Source organism: Agelaius tricolor, unplaced genomic scaffold, assembly GCF_023055355.1.
Source record: "Agelaius tricolor isolate 1412-34295 unplaced genomic scaffold, bAgeTri1.0.p SCAF_27, whole genome shotgun sequence".
Taxonomy (NCBI): Eukaryota; Metazoa; Chordata; class Aves; order Passeriformes; family Icteridae; genus Agelaius; species Agelaius tricolor.
This window is the reverse complement of record NW_027269287.1, coordinates 4,088,176-4,103,763: the sequence shown is the minus strand read 5'-3', so window position 1 is coordinate 4,103,763 and position 15,588 is coordinate 4,088,176.

Below are 15,588 nucleotides of genomic sequence, written 5' to 3'. Positions count from 1 at the left end.
CACTCCCTGGGTTGCTTCCTCACAGCCCACATGCAGGGAGTTGAGGGCCCCTTGCCAGACCTGCTGAGAAGGTCACCTGCCACTTGCCACTGTCCACCAGCTGTGCCACGTGGTCACCAGCGCAGTGCGGCCATGTGGTTGCCACCATGTGATCGGAGATGTGCGCTTGCTGTAGCAGCCCTTGTGGCCCGCCCCTGCCTCTGCCACCACTGCTCCACTCTCACAGAGGGCACAGAGGTAGCATGCTATCAGAAAGGGAACTTCTGGTTCCAGCCACTGACTGTAATATGGCTCCAGCTGATGCTGCTGCATGGCGTGGGGTGGCAAGAGCTCATCCGTGATACCTTCAGGGTCCCCTCCAGGATTAAATGGATTGGGCGACCAGAGTCCATCTTCTAGTTCCCCTCCCACAGCTCTGACTTAAGGTGATTTGCTGGCAGTGCAGAAGGGGTTAATATGGCTGCTGCAGTGGTAAAAGCGTCCTTCTTTGTTGCATGTTCTATGCATGCACCATAAGAGCCTTACACACAGTCCTCCAGGATACAAAAGCTTTGTCATGGTGTCCCGTGGCCCCAGGTGTCAGCAGCTCTATGCATGGGCATGTGTGCTGCCAGGAGGGCTCTGGCAGTGGGGCCACTGTCTTCTCTTCCAGCTTCTGGTGCCTCAATACTTCTGGCAGGTTCTGGCGGGTGCGCTGGCACTGTGGAACCGGAGAGCTCAAATAATGGCTGCTCCCCCTCTAGCTGCTCCTCCTGTGCCTGGTGTAGCATCTCTTGCCCCATGGGATGACCCCCCTGCTCCACTGTCTTGGGATGTTTTGGCAGGCTGTCCCCATAGCACTTGGACTACACCATCCGGAGCAGGCGGCTCTCACCCAAGATGGCATTCGCCATCTTGGGGCTCTTCATCTACTCAGGCCATGTGTTCTCCACCATTTTGAGCAACTGGCACTGGTGTATCTGCAGCCACTTTTGTGTTTCTCTCAGCTCTTATCAACTTTAGCATGTCCATTATTAACTTCCAAGTAGTTAAAACTCTTATAGCAATTTCATCACCTCTAGTGGCAGAGTCAAAAATAAATTTGCCAACTCATTCCTAGATTTTAACATTAAAGGCAGCATCTGTGGTGATTTCTACACCTTGGTTCTTGCAAAATTGTAGTAATGCCTCTAGAGCCTCTTCATCGTGCTCAACCCTTCTTTTACTTAAGATCAGAGTCCAAATATTCACTATAGCTCTGTCTTCTGCAGAAATTGTACCACCCATTGTTCCCAACAGTAGCTCAACCTTTTTTGTCCTCATCTTGACAATCACAGCTCCTCAGCTGTTGGCAGCTCTCTGGCTGCATTTCTCAACAGCTGTCCAGGCTTTTTTTCCTCTCTCACAGCTCTGGCCATTTTTCTTTTGGAGCTCTGGCTGTAACAGCTCCTCAGCTGTCCCTCTCTGGTGCTCTGTCTCCTTTGTTTTCTCCTGGGTTAGTTATCTCCTCACTGCAGGGTGATAATATGTTGCAGTTGGAGAGATGACACAACACTCTGCGGTTCATGTGGCAGAGAGAGCTTTAATATATAATAGCCTAATAATAGCCTATATAAGTGTGCTGCTCTTATATAAGCTATTCAAAAGACCCTGTGTTTGAACCTGATTGGCTAAGGTTTGATTACTACCCGGCTCACTGGCCAACAGTTACCTGCTGAGGTTCTCTTCTGGGATTGGCTGCATCCCCTTTCTATGAGGCTCATAGCCCATCTGTTTTGCCATCATAGTTCTCTACCCCTTCAAAACTATAGGTGAATTACTGAAAATGCAACTGGTTCAGCCATCTGTTTGTAACAATTGCTCATGTTTGTAGTTTTGCTTATGTTAATTTAAATCTTCCTTCTATGTAAACACTCTGCTTGTGTTAATAGTTCTGTCTGTAAGCAATGAGCATATTTCTGTCCCAGTACAACTTTTAGGCTCTCAGACCCATACATTCTTGATACGCTTATATAAAATACACTGAACAGGATATCAAGTTGCACTAAAATTAATATGTGATAGGAACATACACAAGCATGTAGGTGGGCTCTCTGAGTGATTTCAGAGGCCAAACCCAGCAACCCCCTGCCAAGTAATAGAGGTATAGAGGTATACTTTTTGAAGAACAGAAATCAAAACTGACATTTTGTAGAAGAAAACAGGAAATTTCAATAATTAACTGAGAATACTCAAAGATTCTTCTTGTCCTGTCTCAAACAGTCTTTTTCCATATCAGATTTAGACTGACACTAAATATAAACCATATAATGTAAAAGGTAATACATGTTTAATATTCCAACTCCTGTCCTCAAACTTCTCATTTTACCTCATGGATTTCGGTCATTCTGTGACCCTCCTACATTACACTAGACTTTGATTCCTGCCTGTATATTATCACTTCACTGAAAGAAATTTGCCACCAAGAACTTTAATACTTCAGAACACATGATAGGGAATTTAACCCACCATTCAATGATGCATAAGGTATTAAATCTTATAACTAACATCAGAATTCAGTTAAGTGAGGACAGAAAGCTTTGACAGAGTTAAACAACCAAAAGCTTTTTTCATTTGCATATTTCATTTGAAATCGGGTATCTAGTTGATGTTAAACAATTTTTGTTAAAGCCATTTAATATGATACATAATTATTTTACAAATTATAAATTGTTATATAATTAATAGTAAAGTAGAATATGGTGCAGATTTCTATAATATGTCTTCTTCAAGACAAGCTTTAATAATTAGATGGTCATGGAAGAATGTAATTGATAAAGACACAACTTTTCCTTTACTGAGATTATATGTTATTTGATGGCTTAAGGAATCTATGGAAACACATTTGGTCAAGTGGATTTATTTTACCTTTCCTCTTCCATTCATTTTTTCACCTGTCTGTGGCTCCAAAATTGATTTATAGCTTAATTGGCTTGAAGTTGGGACTCATACTTCAGGAAAACAGTTGGATTTTCTATTTATAATCTTGAGCAACTCTAACAGGGGTATTAGCAAATTCTTCATCCTTTTGCATCATAAAATAGGACCTCAAAGAGTCTTAGGGAGAACTTTTCCTCATGCAAGCAGACTTCTCAAGCTCTGTCAGTTTCAGTCCCTGCACTTGTTCAAAGGTGAATATTTCAGTTACAGTTTCTGTCTTGCTGTTCCTACAGACAGAAAGATGCTGTGGTTAGTTTTGCTTAGAAACGATAATTAATCATTATAACATTTTGCCAGTTTTAACTCTCCAAAAGCTACTGGCCATTTCTTTTCCCCCTTTTTTGGATTCTTGTGGCTGCTGAAAATTTCTTCTTTTTTTTCTCTTTTCTGGGTTGTGCACAGTACAATTACCTTATTTTTTTCCCATGAAAATATTTCTAAAGATATCAAGACAAAAATGCTTTTTAAGAAAATAAACATGGTAAGGATGTAAAAAACTCAGAGAAATGTAGTGAAACTTTTTAAAACTGTGTTAACTAAACTCTGAGTGATCTTTCGTTAAGATATATTTTCAAGGTGATAAGCTTGTATTTCTGTCTTCTACAAAGATTAGCTTGGAAGTCATTACAACAACCTGGAAATCTTCTTCAGGTGGTGTAATTCAGATATCTTGACACAAAATACATCTGTAGCTGTCTGTTATATAAATACCCAATTTGTGCTCTTCCCAAATTGTTCCTCTTTTGGAAATGCACTGCAAGGCAAAAGCTTCTGTGGCTTATTAATAGCATCATCACAGTGACTGTCACTATTGGGCAAATGGTTAATCATGGATCTTACATCACAAATGTGATCTTACACCATTAATGTGGGAAAGCCATTATAGTATCTTTTATAGTACTTGGACAAATCAAGAGATACTGCTTGTGCACGGCAGTGTAACTATTCTTTGTACAAAATTGTTGAATTGTCTTTCAGAAGGCATGGGAAAGAATATGCCATCATTTAGGAAGAATGAGAGATTTAAATGGGCATTTAAACAACAGAGTTTCAGAAGATTTCCACAACTGTTTAGTAGAAAAGCTAGCAGCAATAGCAACAGTCAAACAGTTTTGTGACCAGTAAAAGGATTGATATCTTGGAAATTTCTGATCCATTGAAACACAAATTTCTTTCTGTGTAAGGTACCACTTTGAAAAACTTTCAAAACATTTAGAATTTTTAGTCAAACTTCAGAGCAATGGATGCTACAAAAGAAAACATAGTGCAGTTAAATGTAGTGTAGGAATCTTTTCCTTTCTAATTCAGAGCAGGGAACTGTACCTTCTTACACCCCTACTGAAAGTGAGCACTTTGGCCTTTGGATTGTTACCTTCCTTGTAATGAATCCCTCCCTTGTGTTTCAGTAGATTCTTAAGGGTACTACTTCTGTTCCTATAAATAACGTTACTGGTTTTGACATGATAAACTTATTTTTTGATAAGGCACTTTTTTCATTTTATTCTAAAGTAGGCATGTATATCAAGGATAATTGCTCCCCATGGAGAGGGGTGAATAAAAAAGCTGGTTAAATGCATGTATCTCCTTGCTGAGGAGGGGGACTGAGGCCCTGAAGGAAACTTCAGCCCTTGGACAATCCATGTTGGAACAAGATCCTGGCAGGAGCCATTGCCTGTGTAAACAAGCCTACACAGGAACAGAATTTCTAGTAGTAACTGTGACCCGTAAGGCACCCACATTGGAACAGTCTGTTCCTTGTGTACCTGATGAAGTAGATCCACCTTGGAGCAGATCTTGGATAACTGCAGCCCCTGGGAAGAACCCATGGGAAGCAGTGAGTGAAAGACTGTATTCCATGGGGGGCATCCCTTCTGGAGTTGTGAGGGTCTTCTCTGAGAAGGATTAGGGAGGTCTGACAGAAATGCCAGAGTGTTCTTGTCCTTGTGAGTGTAACATTATTACATATATATGAATTAAAATAATTCATGCTATAAAAAAATATATTTTATAAAAACTATAAAATCCAAACAAGCAGTGCAAAAAGCAAACATCTACTCAAATTCCAAAATTCCTAAAAGCAGAAAAAAAAAATCAACAATTAGCTTATGAATAAACATGCTTAGCGCGATGATCACTGCTATCCTGAGTCATCAGAAGATGCCTAAGAGCGATCATTGCCCTGTTGATAACATCAATCAAGATAGCCAAAGTCGCCAAAAAGATACATCTGAATATGCGACTTCCCTGGACACAATTAACACTGGCTATCAACCAGGAAATAGCGATTGTCCAACTCTGTGCAGAGTTTCATTTCAACTTTGAATATGCAGAGTTACAAAAGAAACTAAAACTCCTTTGCCTCAGGCATAATAAACTGTATAAAACAACCCTGCAAGAAGCGGCTCTTGTGAACAGAAAAATGTCCGATGCAATAGAAATCAGATCTAAATTCACCCAGCGCCGAACCCAGACTTGACGCTGTCTCTTTAGCTGTAGTAGTTTTGAGGACTGTATTTTAGTTGCAAAAAAAGATAAATAAAATATTTTCACATTTTTAATAATTTAACTTCTTGATTAATCATTTATAACATGAGGAACCTGTGAGTTTGCTGTAATGGTTACATCAGGCCTGGATTTTGGGATTCCCCCTTGAATTAATGTGGTCCCAGCAAAGTTCTCTTTCCCATCTGCAAATTGATTGACTATTCAATTTAGCAGTGTACCTAGTTTAGTCTGTTGTGAGTCCTTCGGTCTTTGAGTCCTCCACTATGAACTCAAAATTCAAGACTAAAGTTAAAGTCCTGGTTTTAACCTTAGTCCAGGATTTTAACCTAAGTCTGGAATTTTGAGTTCATAGCAAACTCTATGACAACCATAGTTCTCGTAGAGCTTGAATGAGACAGCATACACAGGGAGATGTATATTATGTAGATGTACATAATCTAAATCACATAATAAAGGTATTTTTTTGTATGTAGACTGCCTGGAATTATGCCTGGAAGAGAAAATTATTTGCCTGTACAGCACAATCCCACCTGAAAGGACTCAGACTTTCTCTTAAAAAACATTGGAGAACTGTAGAAAGTTTTTCGTTAATGTTAATTTGTTTTCTGTTCTAAGCTCCGAAGTTCCTGTTGCAGCCCATTTTCGCCATTCAGCCTGCCCGCCATTGCAGAGTGCTCCCTTGAGATCGCACCAGCGCGCCTCCTGCAGCTGCAGGGGAATCACCGCACAGTGCCCCTGCTGGCTGTGACTATAACAACACCAAAGGGAAAGTGCCTGCAGCTGAGAAGGATGTTACTGGGTTTCTGATTCTGGCTGTTGTCACTACCATTGTTGTTGTTGTTGGTTTGCCTTGCAGCAAACCAACTAGTAAATAACGGTTATTCCTATTCTCATATCCTTGCCTGAAAACCCCTTTATTTCAAAGTTATAATAACTTGGAGGGAAGATGGTAATATTTTCTATTCCAAGGAAGGCTTCTGATTTCCTTAGCAGACACCTTTCAAACCAAGACACAGTCCTAACACCTAATTTATTTAAGAAACAACTTAATGTATTCTCACAGTGCTGTAACTTTAAAAAGTAATTTCTTCCTGGAAATTATCAGATTTAATAATTCAGTTATACAACACACCTTTGCTTCTTGTCTCTTATGTCACTGCCAGAAGACATCAACTCAACCAGTTCCATTAAAGCAAAAATAACTCTGTAAGAATGTGAACTATTATGCCTATTTTAGAGAATATACTGAATATATCCCATCTTCCTGTGGAATCTGCCTTAATTCCAGAAATATATTATCCTTTCTACTGCAAAAACACAGAATACTGTTCAGTGTTCCCCACTTGAAGTAGTCCTAATGCCAGAGATAGAAACATAGAAGAATATTTAAATAATAATATAATAATTTAATAATTTCTTATTCTTGGGCCATTATGAGGAGCTGTGGTTGTTTAGACTGGAAAAAAAGAACCTCAGGGGAGAGCTTATTGCTGTCTACAACTACCTGAAAGGAGGTTGTAAGAGGGTGGGGGGTGGTCTCTGATCCGGGGTAAAAAGCAATAGGACAAGAGAAAACAGTCTGAAGTTATGACAGATAGGTGTAAATTGGATATTAGGAAAATTTTCTTCAATGAAAGGCTTGCAAAGTCCTGGATAAGTCTGCCCAGGGAAGTGGTGGACTCAGCATCCCTCGAGTTATTTAAAAGACATACAGATTTGGCACTTAGGAACATAGTTTAGTATTGGACCTGGCACTGCTGGGTTAACAGTTTGTGATCTTGGAGATCTTTTTCAACTTGAATCTACAACTCTCTGGTTATACAAATTTCACCATTAATGAAGAAATCTGGTTATTACATGTTCATTATGGGTTTTTTGATGCTAACATCCATTGGATTTTAACCTTTGGACCCTGTAGTCCCACAGATCTACTCAGCCAGACCTTCCCCATTATCAGATCTATAAGATGGGTTTCCCTACAATTTATTTTTGGATAAATCCATTCTGCCACTTGCTGATGCTCCTGTCCCCCAGTCCTCTTTAGCCTTCCTCAGAAAATATAATCTTCAGCAGATATCAGTTCAGACACCTCTATTTTGTTATGTTTCTTCTGTGCTTTGATTCTGTTCCTTACTGTTAAACTGCCTTTCCCTCAAAACTTGCTTGTCTTTTGCTCCAATAACTGGAATGTTTTGTGGCACTAATTTATCTATTTGTCTATCACCTCTGCCTGAAGATCAACTTTCAGAACAGTTTCTGGCAAGTTCGGGTTCAAAACCAGTCTCTTTTGAGAATTCTTGTACTTTTTTTCTTAGCAGACATGGAAAAAGCAAAAGGAGATGATTACTCCCTCTAACTCTAAAATATAATGAAACCATGCAGTCATGTAAGTACAAATTGGGGCAGATAAAAAGGCATGAAAAACTGAGCTCTAACTATTCATCCTATTGCAAGAGGAATAGTTTTCAGTAGTAAAATAAAAACAAGGGGTTCATTTGGGACTCCTTTTTGGGGGGAAAAAGTCTTTTTGATAGAAGAATAGTATGAAAGGTATTTCTAGAATTCATAAATCTTGACATTTCTTAGAAACTGCCTAAAAATATTGTGAGAAGGTAACGAGAAGTTAAAGCTTGTTTTAAATAGAGACCTTAGGAAAGAAAATATTCATTCAGTGAGTAGATATAAAACACTGGTTCAGTTCATCAGAGGCTTGGGAATCTTTCTAACCTAGTTTAGGAAAGTTTCCAGCTTTCAATCACAGAAGTCAGAAAGAGAAAAGTAATTTAATTGCCTCCTGCTTATAGTTCCTAAGGTATTCCTGATCTTGATTGGTTTCTCACATCTAATTGGAAAAGATTCAAGTGACAAAACTATCATAGCTTCCCTTGGGGTGAGGGGGTTTAATTGATCTTATGGCAAGAAAATTACTTCTAAGGGTACAGGAAATAGGTCTTAAGAATATGTCCTGGTAACCAAGAGAGATTTGTATAAAATCTCATTGAGAAGGCAAAGCTGCTTAATGTATTTTTTGAAGATTAGAGTACCCATGTTACCTCTTGGTTTCATATTCACCAGGAGCTGAAAGCTAGCATGTGAACTGATCTGGCTCTGTTCTCTTGTGCAGTCTAATATGACCTGGTTTTCCCTCTAACTATAACATTCACTTTTGCAAGAGGGCAGTGGCATCATGTTATCGGGGTGCAGAGTGTATATCCTTCCATTTAGATTTCCTTCAGGGACTAACCAGCTGTATGCCATTAGGTCTAGAATTAACTAGACTCCTGTAAGAATCTATAAATAAAAAACTGTATCCCATTTCTGACACTGTGACATGAGATTCAATCTTTTATGTAAAACTCCTATGGAATTTCATGAATATGAGTCCATGGGAAGCAATCCAGTCTCAAGTGAGATTTTAATTCAATGCAATGTATTGCAGTTTGTTAGCATTAACTCCTGATCACTGGCTAGAAAATTATTGATTTGATAAAAAGAAAGCAAAAAAACCCAATCCAAAATATTAAAAATATACTTAGGGATGCATTTTTCCTTTCTCTTTCCCTCATCTTCAGTTACTTTCCTTTCCATTCCTCTCCTCTCTTTCCTTCTTAGTATCACCTTCCCATTTTTTTCACTCTGTGTTACATTCACCAGTTCCAATCCCTTTGGAGGATTTGGAGCAATGAACAGCCTGGGGAGCTGGGGGTTACCTGTCTAGTGGTGTGCATGACACTGCTTGCTTCCCAGTCATTTTCCTCTTCTCCAGATACAGTCTGCCATGGGCTGCAGTTCTTCTGTGGGTGTTCATATTCTGGCATGAGCTGCCCTAGGCTTAAACTTTCAGTGATATTACTGAGATATGCTCCTGTCCTGGAGCATCTCCTTTCAAATATTATCTCCAGTTCTGACCCCAGCAACATTTCTTTTCATGTGCCTTCTCCCCTCCTTTTCCCTCCCTTGTGGTTGCAACATTTTCTTAAATATTTTGTCCACAGGTAATGTGGTATTGACAGTGGTCTCATGTTGCAGTGCGATTTCCTATTTTACCTATCCCAACCTCCTCAGGTGTGCCAACCTTTCCCCCTCCCCCTTTTGCCCTCCTGCCTAAGAGCTGCCCATCAATCTTAACATTCCAGCAGGGCGTTGTGTGGTTGGCAGATGCTCCTCAGGTCTGGGCTCATTGGCCTGTCCAAGTGTCTGTATCCTTGGGCCTTCCCCTCCTCACACCTGGTTGGCCCTCACCTGTCCCCTCCCCTCCCCCTGTCCCCGGGGCTTGAAAGGACACGAGACCATGCAGCTGGGGTGTCTGTCTGTGAGCTGTTACCACATTCAGAGGTCTACCATGCTGCAATAAAACTCTAGACTAAGTCTCTACGACAGAACCCGCTTCTTTTCTCTTCACTACTGCTTGAACCTTTTCCACCAATGGTAAACTGAGTTCCTACTTTGCCTGGATTTGTTCTGAGTGCCCAGCTGCAGCATCCAGCCGGCCAAAGGTATCTCTGGGGTGAAAAACGCCACAGCTGCAGCCTTTGGTCCAGCAGCCAGGGCTAGACAAAGCCAGGCAGGACACTCCCAGAAACATTTGGGGTCTAATATTTAATATATTGGCGCCTAACGTCGGGCTGCACAGACCTGCAGCCTCAGAAGGAATCTCAGAACCTTGGAAAAGCATAACAGCAGCTTTGCTTCCACTGGAAAGAGCTGTGGTTGCACAGCTCTCCAGAGAGACTTGGGACTGAACCCACAAAAAACCTCGAGGAACGCATTGTGCCTCTGGAAAGTGCAACTCCTTTCTGGTGAGCGAATTTTCCAGGGGAGAATAGGGGAGCCCCTCCTGCCCAAGGGGTCCTATTCAGTGAAGAGACCAGCCTGCCTGACTTTGCCAGCAACAGCTTCGATTTCAGTGAGTATTTCTGCTCCTTGGGGGGGTAGAAGCCCAAAAATTCGTCTTTGCCGTGAGACAAGTTCTTTTTTGCTCTTTGCAGTTTAGGCTGCGCAGTCCTGCGGAGCTAAGGTGGTTCCCTGTAAAGCTTTAACTCTGCAGCGTGTTTTAGCCGCTTTTAGAAGTCGCACCGGCTCAGAGGAGCCGGACGGCTCTGCCTGCCCCTCCCCCCGGCTCAGCGTGCCCAGCTCTCGGTGGGGGGGGGGGGGGGGGGGGAGCTCTCTCGGTGTGGGGGAGGCTCTGTCTGTCTCCAGGTGGCTGGGGCGGGTCCCGACTCCCTGCTGCTGCTGCCGCGGCAGTTTTAAAAGCAGTGTATACAGCTGCATTGCGAAAGCTTTCATCTGTTATCGCCTTCTAACTGTGCTGTGATTTTTTTTTTTTTTTAGAAATCGGTAGCTGATTTTGGTTTTGTATTCAGTCGGGGGGACTTTGTTCTGTGCCATTTTCATCTAAGATGGGTTTGAAATTAAGCACAGCACAAAAAGGAGTGTATTATCAAATTATTGGAATTTTAGTTAATGCAAATGTAAAGTTCTCTAAAGGAAAATTGAAACAGTTTATAAAGTGGCTTTTTCTGCACTTCCCACAAACTTCTCCTGAGGAAGTCCACAATATTCAATTTTGGGATAAAGTAGGGCATTAATTCATAACCTTGGGACAGTCTGGGAATACATCCTCAGCTAAATTTGTGTTCTGGAGCTTGCAAATTCGGACCGCTTTGCTCAAACAAAGGGAATTGGAGAAAAAGCCAAATATTAAGCCATGTACCTCTGCTCTCCCTCTGTCCCCCCCTTCCAGCCCTAAAACTCTTACCCCAAAACTTGGTATTTTAAAGAGAGCAAAACCTGCTCATGTGCTGGGAAGTCGACTCCCAGTGCAGGTTAAAATGCCTGAGTTCCCTTGTCCACAATCCCTGGCCAGGTCTCGTGGAAAACTCCCCAAAACCCTGCTTCCCCCGCTCTAAATCCCAGAGCACATGTTAGCTTTTCGGAGAGCAGTGATCCCCAAAATGGCCCCCAGTGCCTAGGGGCTACCCAGGATGGACGATGCCACGTGGCACCTTCCCAAACCGGGTCACCTTCTTCCCAAGATTCCCTTAAGTGTCCCAAAATTCCTTCCCCATCCCCCTCTCCTCCTGTTCCTCGTGACGCTTTCCCTCCCCCTCCCTCACCTACTTTACCCTCAGCTCCGCCCCTCTACTCCTCCCAGGGGGCATCTGCTGAAGTGATGTCACCAGTTGTCCCCGCCCCCTGTTCCCACGGTATCCCCGCACCTTTTCAGACCCCTGTCCCCACCCCCTGTTCCCATTGCGTCCCCACCCCCTCCCCGGGTTCCCATGGTGGGGGCACGCCCACTGCATGTCCCCAAACCTGCTTCTGTGACCCGTTGCTTCCAATGCAAGGGATACAGGGCAGGAAGCTGCAGACCCAATACAGGGTCCCACTTTGTCATTTGCCCCTGTTTCATATCAGCCTGCAGCACAAGGAGGAGCAGCCCAAACTGCTAATTGGAGCTCCTTTGGATGACAATTGATTAAAGAGGTCTGTAAATCTCACAAGGAGTATGGCCCACACAGTCCATATTTCCATGGCCTTTTAAATTCTGAATTGAGCAGGACTGTGGTTGTCCCACATGATTTAAAACAGCTTTTCTCATGTCTCATGACATCTACAGATTTCAAATTATGGGAATTAGCATGGAAACAACTGCTAAAAGAGGCTCTCCCAAGCTTGCATGCTGATCCAAACACAGCGAAAGATGCTAATGGCATGCCAATTACCATTGAGCATCTCTTCGATGTAGGTCAGTGGTCTTCACCCTCAATCCAAGCAACTGTAACTTGAGAAGGTAAAAGAAGCAGTTGAAAAAGCATTCTTTTCCCTCCAACCTGAGGGGCCTTTTGAGCCCTACAGTAAGATTAAGCAGGGCCTTTTCTGAAATTTGTAGAAAGGTTAACTAGAGCCATTGAAATCCAAGTTAAAAAAGAGAATGCAAGGGAAGAGGTTTTAGAGGAAATGGCATTTACAAATGCAAATGAACAGTGTCAAGCGGCAATTTTGAGCCTTCCTCTTGAACCCCCCCCTACACTAAAAGCTATGCTTCTAGTCTGTAACAGGAAAGTGCCTCTGATGAGTGTGGCTGAAGACACCAGACCAAGGCTGCTGCCAAGACCACCTCAGCGTGTCTCCGTTGCCAGCCCTGCGCCCATTCCCTCAGCACAGCAGTACCCTGGGCAGCAGCGACGACCAGCAATGGTTGACCCCACAAAGCCATGCCTGCTTTGCCACAACCTTGGGCATTGGAGTAACCAGTGCCCCCTGAAAAAGCAATTTGATGAATTGAGAAATGGCACGGGAGGGAAATTACGAACACTCCCAGGGGTTCAACAACAACAAAAAAACTGAATGGGGAGCGCCAGCCTGCCAGGTGTGCAGACACAAAAAGAGCAGGCCAAGGGAATAAGGAAACCAAAACAAACCAAGCACGCGGTAATGTTACTATTTCTGTAAGTGAAGCAGATGCTTCAAAGACCACGTCTGCTGGTCCACTGTTAAAAATGCAACAAAATAACCTTTGTTATGATTTACATGAACCTATGTTAACCACGTCTTCTGTCAATGAGCCTTACATGTTGCAGCTGACAGAATCACTCCACCTGAAAGACACGGACTGGCATTTTGTCTCTGTCAACCCAGAACAGAAGGGTACTTGGCACTGTATTCACTGTAAGTACATCGTCGTTGGGGACACCAAACACACACCACATGAGTTTGAAATTGTTCCAGGAATGACAACATCAGATCCTGAGCAATTCGTTCTCAGGCTGCACTGTTTCCACCCACCCCTGTTTCTTCCAAAAGGTCAAATTGTTGCACAAGCTATCCCTGTGCCGTTTTTGCCTGAAGGCACCAAAAAACAAGGGCCCACAGTCGCCCGGGTCCAAGTTATTGGAAGAGATAAACCCAAATTATGGTGTAATGTCAGTGGGGGTGGGCAGTCAAAACGCATTGAGATGCTTGTAGACACGGGTGCAGACTGCACAGTGATCCCAGTACAAGACTGGCCAGCACATTGGCCTTTGTAAAACATTGCTGGTCACGTTCAAGGTGTAGGAGGCCTGCAGTTGGCAAGACAATCCAAAAGCATCATCCAAATCGAGGGACCAAACAGACAATTGGCAAATATCCATCCATTTGTGTTAGATTATTCGGAACCTTTGTTAGGGAGAGATTTAATGGCCCAGTGGGGTGTCACAATTGATATTCCAGACTCTCCACAGCATTTTTGTACAGCGGTCATTGAACAACAGCGCCACACCCAAAAATTGAAGTGGAAAACGGACAAACCAGTTGAGGTGAAACAGTGGCCACTCAGTAAACAAAAAATAAAGGCACTTGAGGAGCTAGGTGAAGAGCAACTGGAAAAGGGTCACATTGTGGAGACCACGTCCCCGTGGAACTCTCCAGTGTTTGTCATTCAGAAAGCTGACAAAAAGAGATGGTGGCTCCTCCACGACCTCCGACAAATTAATAATGTCATTGAAGATATGGGCTCTCCCCAACCTGGTATGCCATCCCCAACAATGCTTCCCCAGGAATGGAAATTAGCTGTTATTGATATAAAAGATTGTTTTTTCCATATTCCCCTACACCCTGACGATGCACCGCGTTTCGCATTCTCAGTCCCCACCATCAACATGGAAGCCCCTATGAAAAGGTGCCACTGGACAGTTCTTCCTCAGGGCCTTAAGGTCTCGCCAGTGATCTGCCAGTGGTATGACTCTTCCCTGCTTTCCCCAGTGCGTGCAGCCACAGAGAAAGCCATCATCTATCATTATATGGATGATAACCTCGTGTGTGCCCCCAATGATGATTTACTCACACATGCGCTTGACCTAACGATCGATGCATTGATTGTTGCAGGGTTCGAGCTCCAGGAAAAGAAAATTCAAAAGATGCCACCTTGGAAATATTTGGGCTTAGAAATTGGAAATAGGATCATTGTTCCTCAAAAACTAGAAATCAATCCAAGGATCAAGACCCTTGCAGATGTCCACAAGTTGTGTGGATCTTTGAATTGGGTAAGACCATGGCTCGGTCTGACCAACGAAGACCTTGCCCATCTTTTCAATTTATTGAAAGGGGGAGAGGACCCCGGTGCTCCTAGGTCTATTACCCCAGAGGCATGGAAAGCTCTAGAAAAGGTTCAGATTGCAATGTCCACAAAACAGGCCCACCGATGCCTGCCTGACTTGCCATTACCAAATTTATCATCTTAGGTAAGTCGCCACACCTCCATGGAATCATTTTCCAGTGGGAGGAAAAACAAACTCCTAAGGCAAAGGGCACACCTAAAAAGGGCCAAGACAAGAGGGACCCTCTCTTGATCATAGAATGGGTTTTCCTCAGTCACAAAAGATCCAAGAGAATGACAAAGCCTCAGGAGCTGGTAGCAGAACTGATCCAGAAAGCAAGGACCTGGATCAGGGAGTTAGCAGGATGTGACTTTAAGTGCATTCACATTCCAATTGAGTTAAAATCAGGTCAAAATACTATGCAAATAATGGAACAATTGTTTCGAGAGAATGAAGTGTTGCAGTTTGCTCTGGATTCCTACTCAGGACAAATTTCTGTCCACCAGCCTGCCCACAAAATGTTTGGACAAGATGTGCAATTTATTCTGAAATTGAGAAGTGCTCTGAGTAGGAGACCTTTAAAAAAGGCTCTGACTGTCTTTACAGATGCATCCGGGAGGTCCCACAAGTCTGTTATGACTTGGAAGGATCCTCAAACCCAGCAGTGGGAGACGGACATTGCTGAGGTGGAAGGTTCACTTCAGGTTGCTGAATTGGCTGCTGTTGTTAGGGCTTTTGAAAGGTTCTCAGAACCATTCAATCTGATTACAGATTCTGCATATGTGGCAGGAGTAGTATCCAGGGCAGATCAAGCAATACTGCAAGAAGTGTCTAACATCACACTTTTTGAATTGCTCTCAAAACTTGTAAAGTTAGTCACTCGCTGGGAGCAACCATTTTATGTGATGCACGTCAGGTCACACACTGACTTGCCAGGGTTTATCACTGAAGGCAACAGAAGGGCAGATGCTCTTGCTGCACCTGCAGTGATGGCCACTCTCCCAAATGTTTTTGAACAGGCAAAAATCAGCCACCAGCTTTTCCA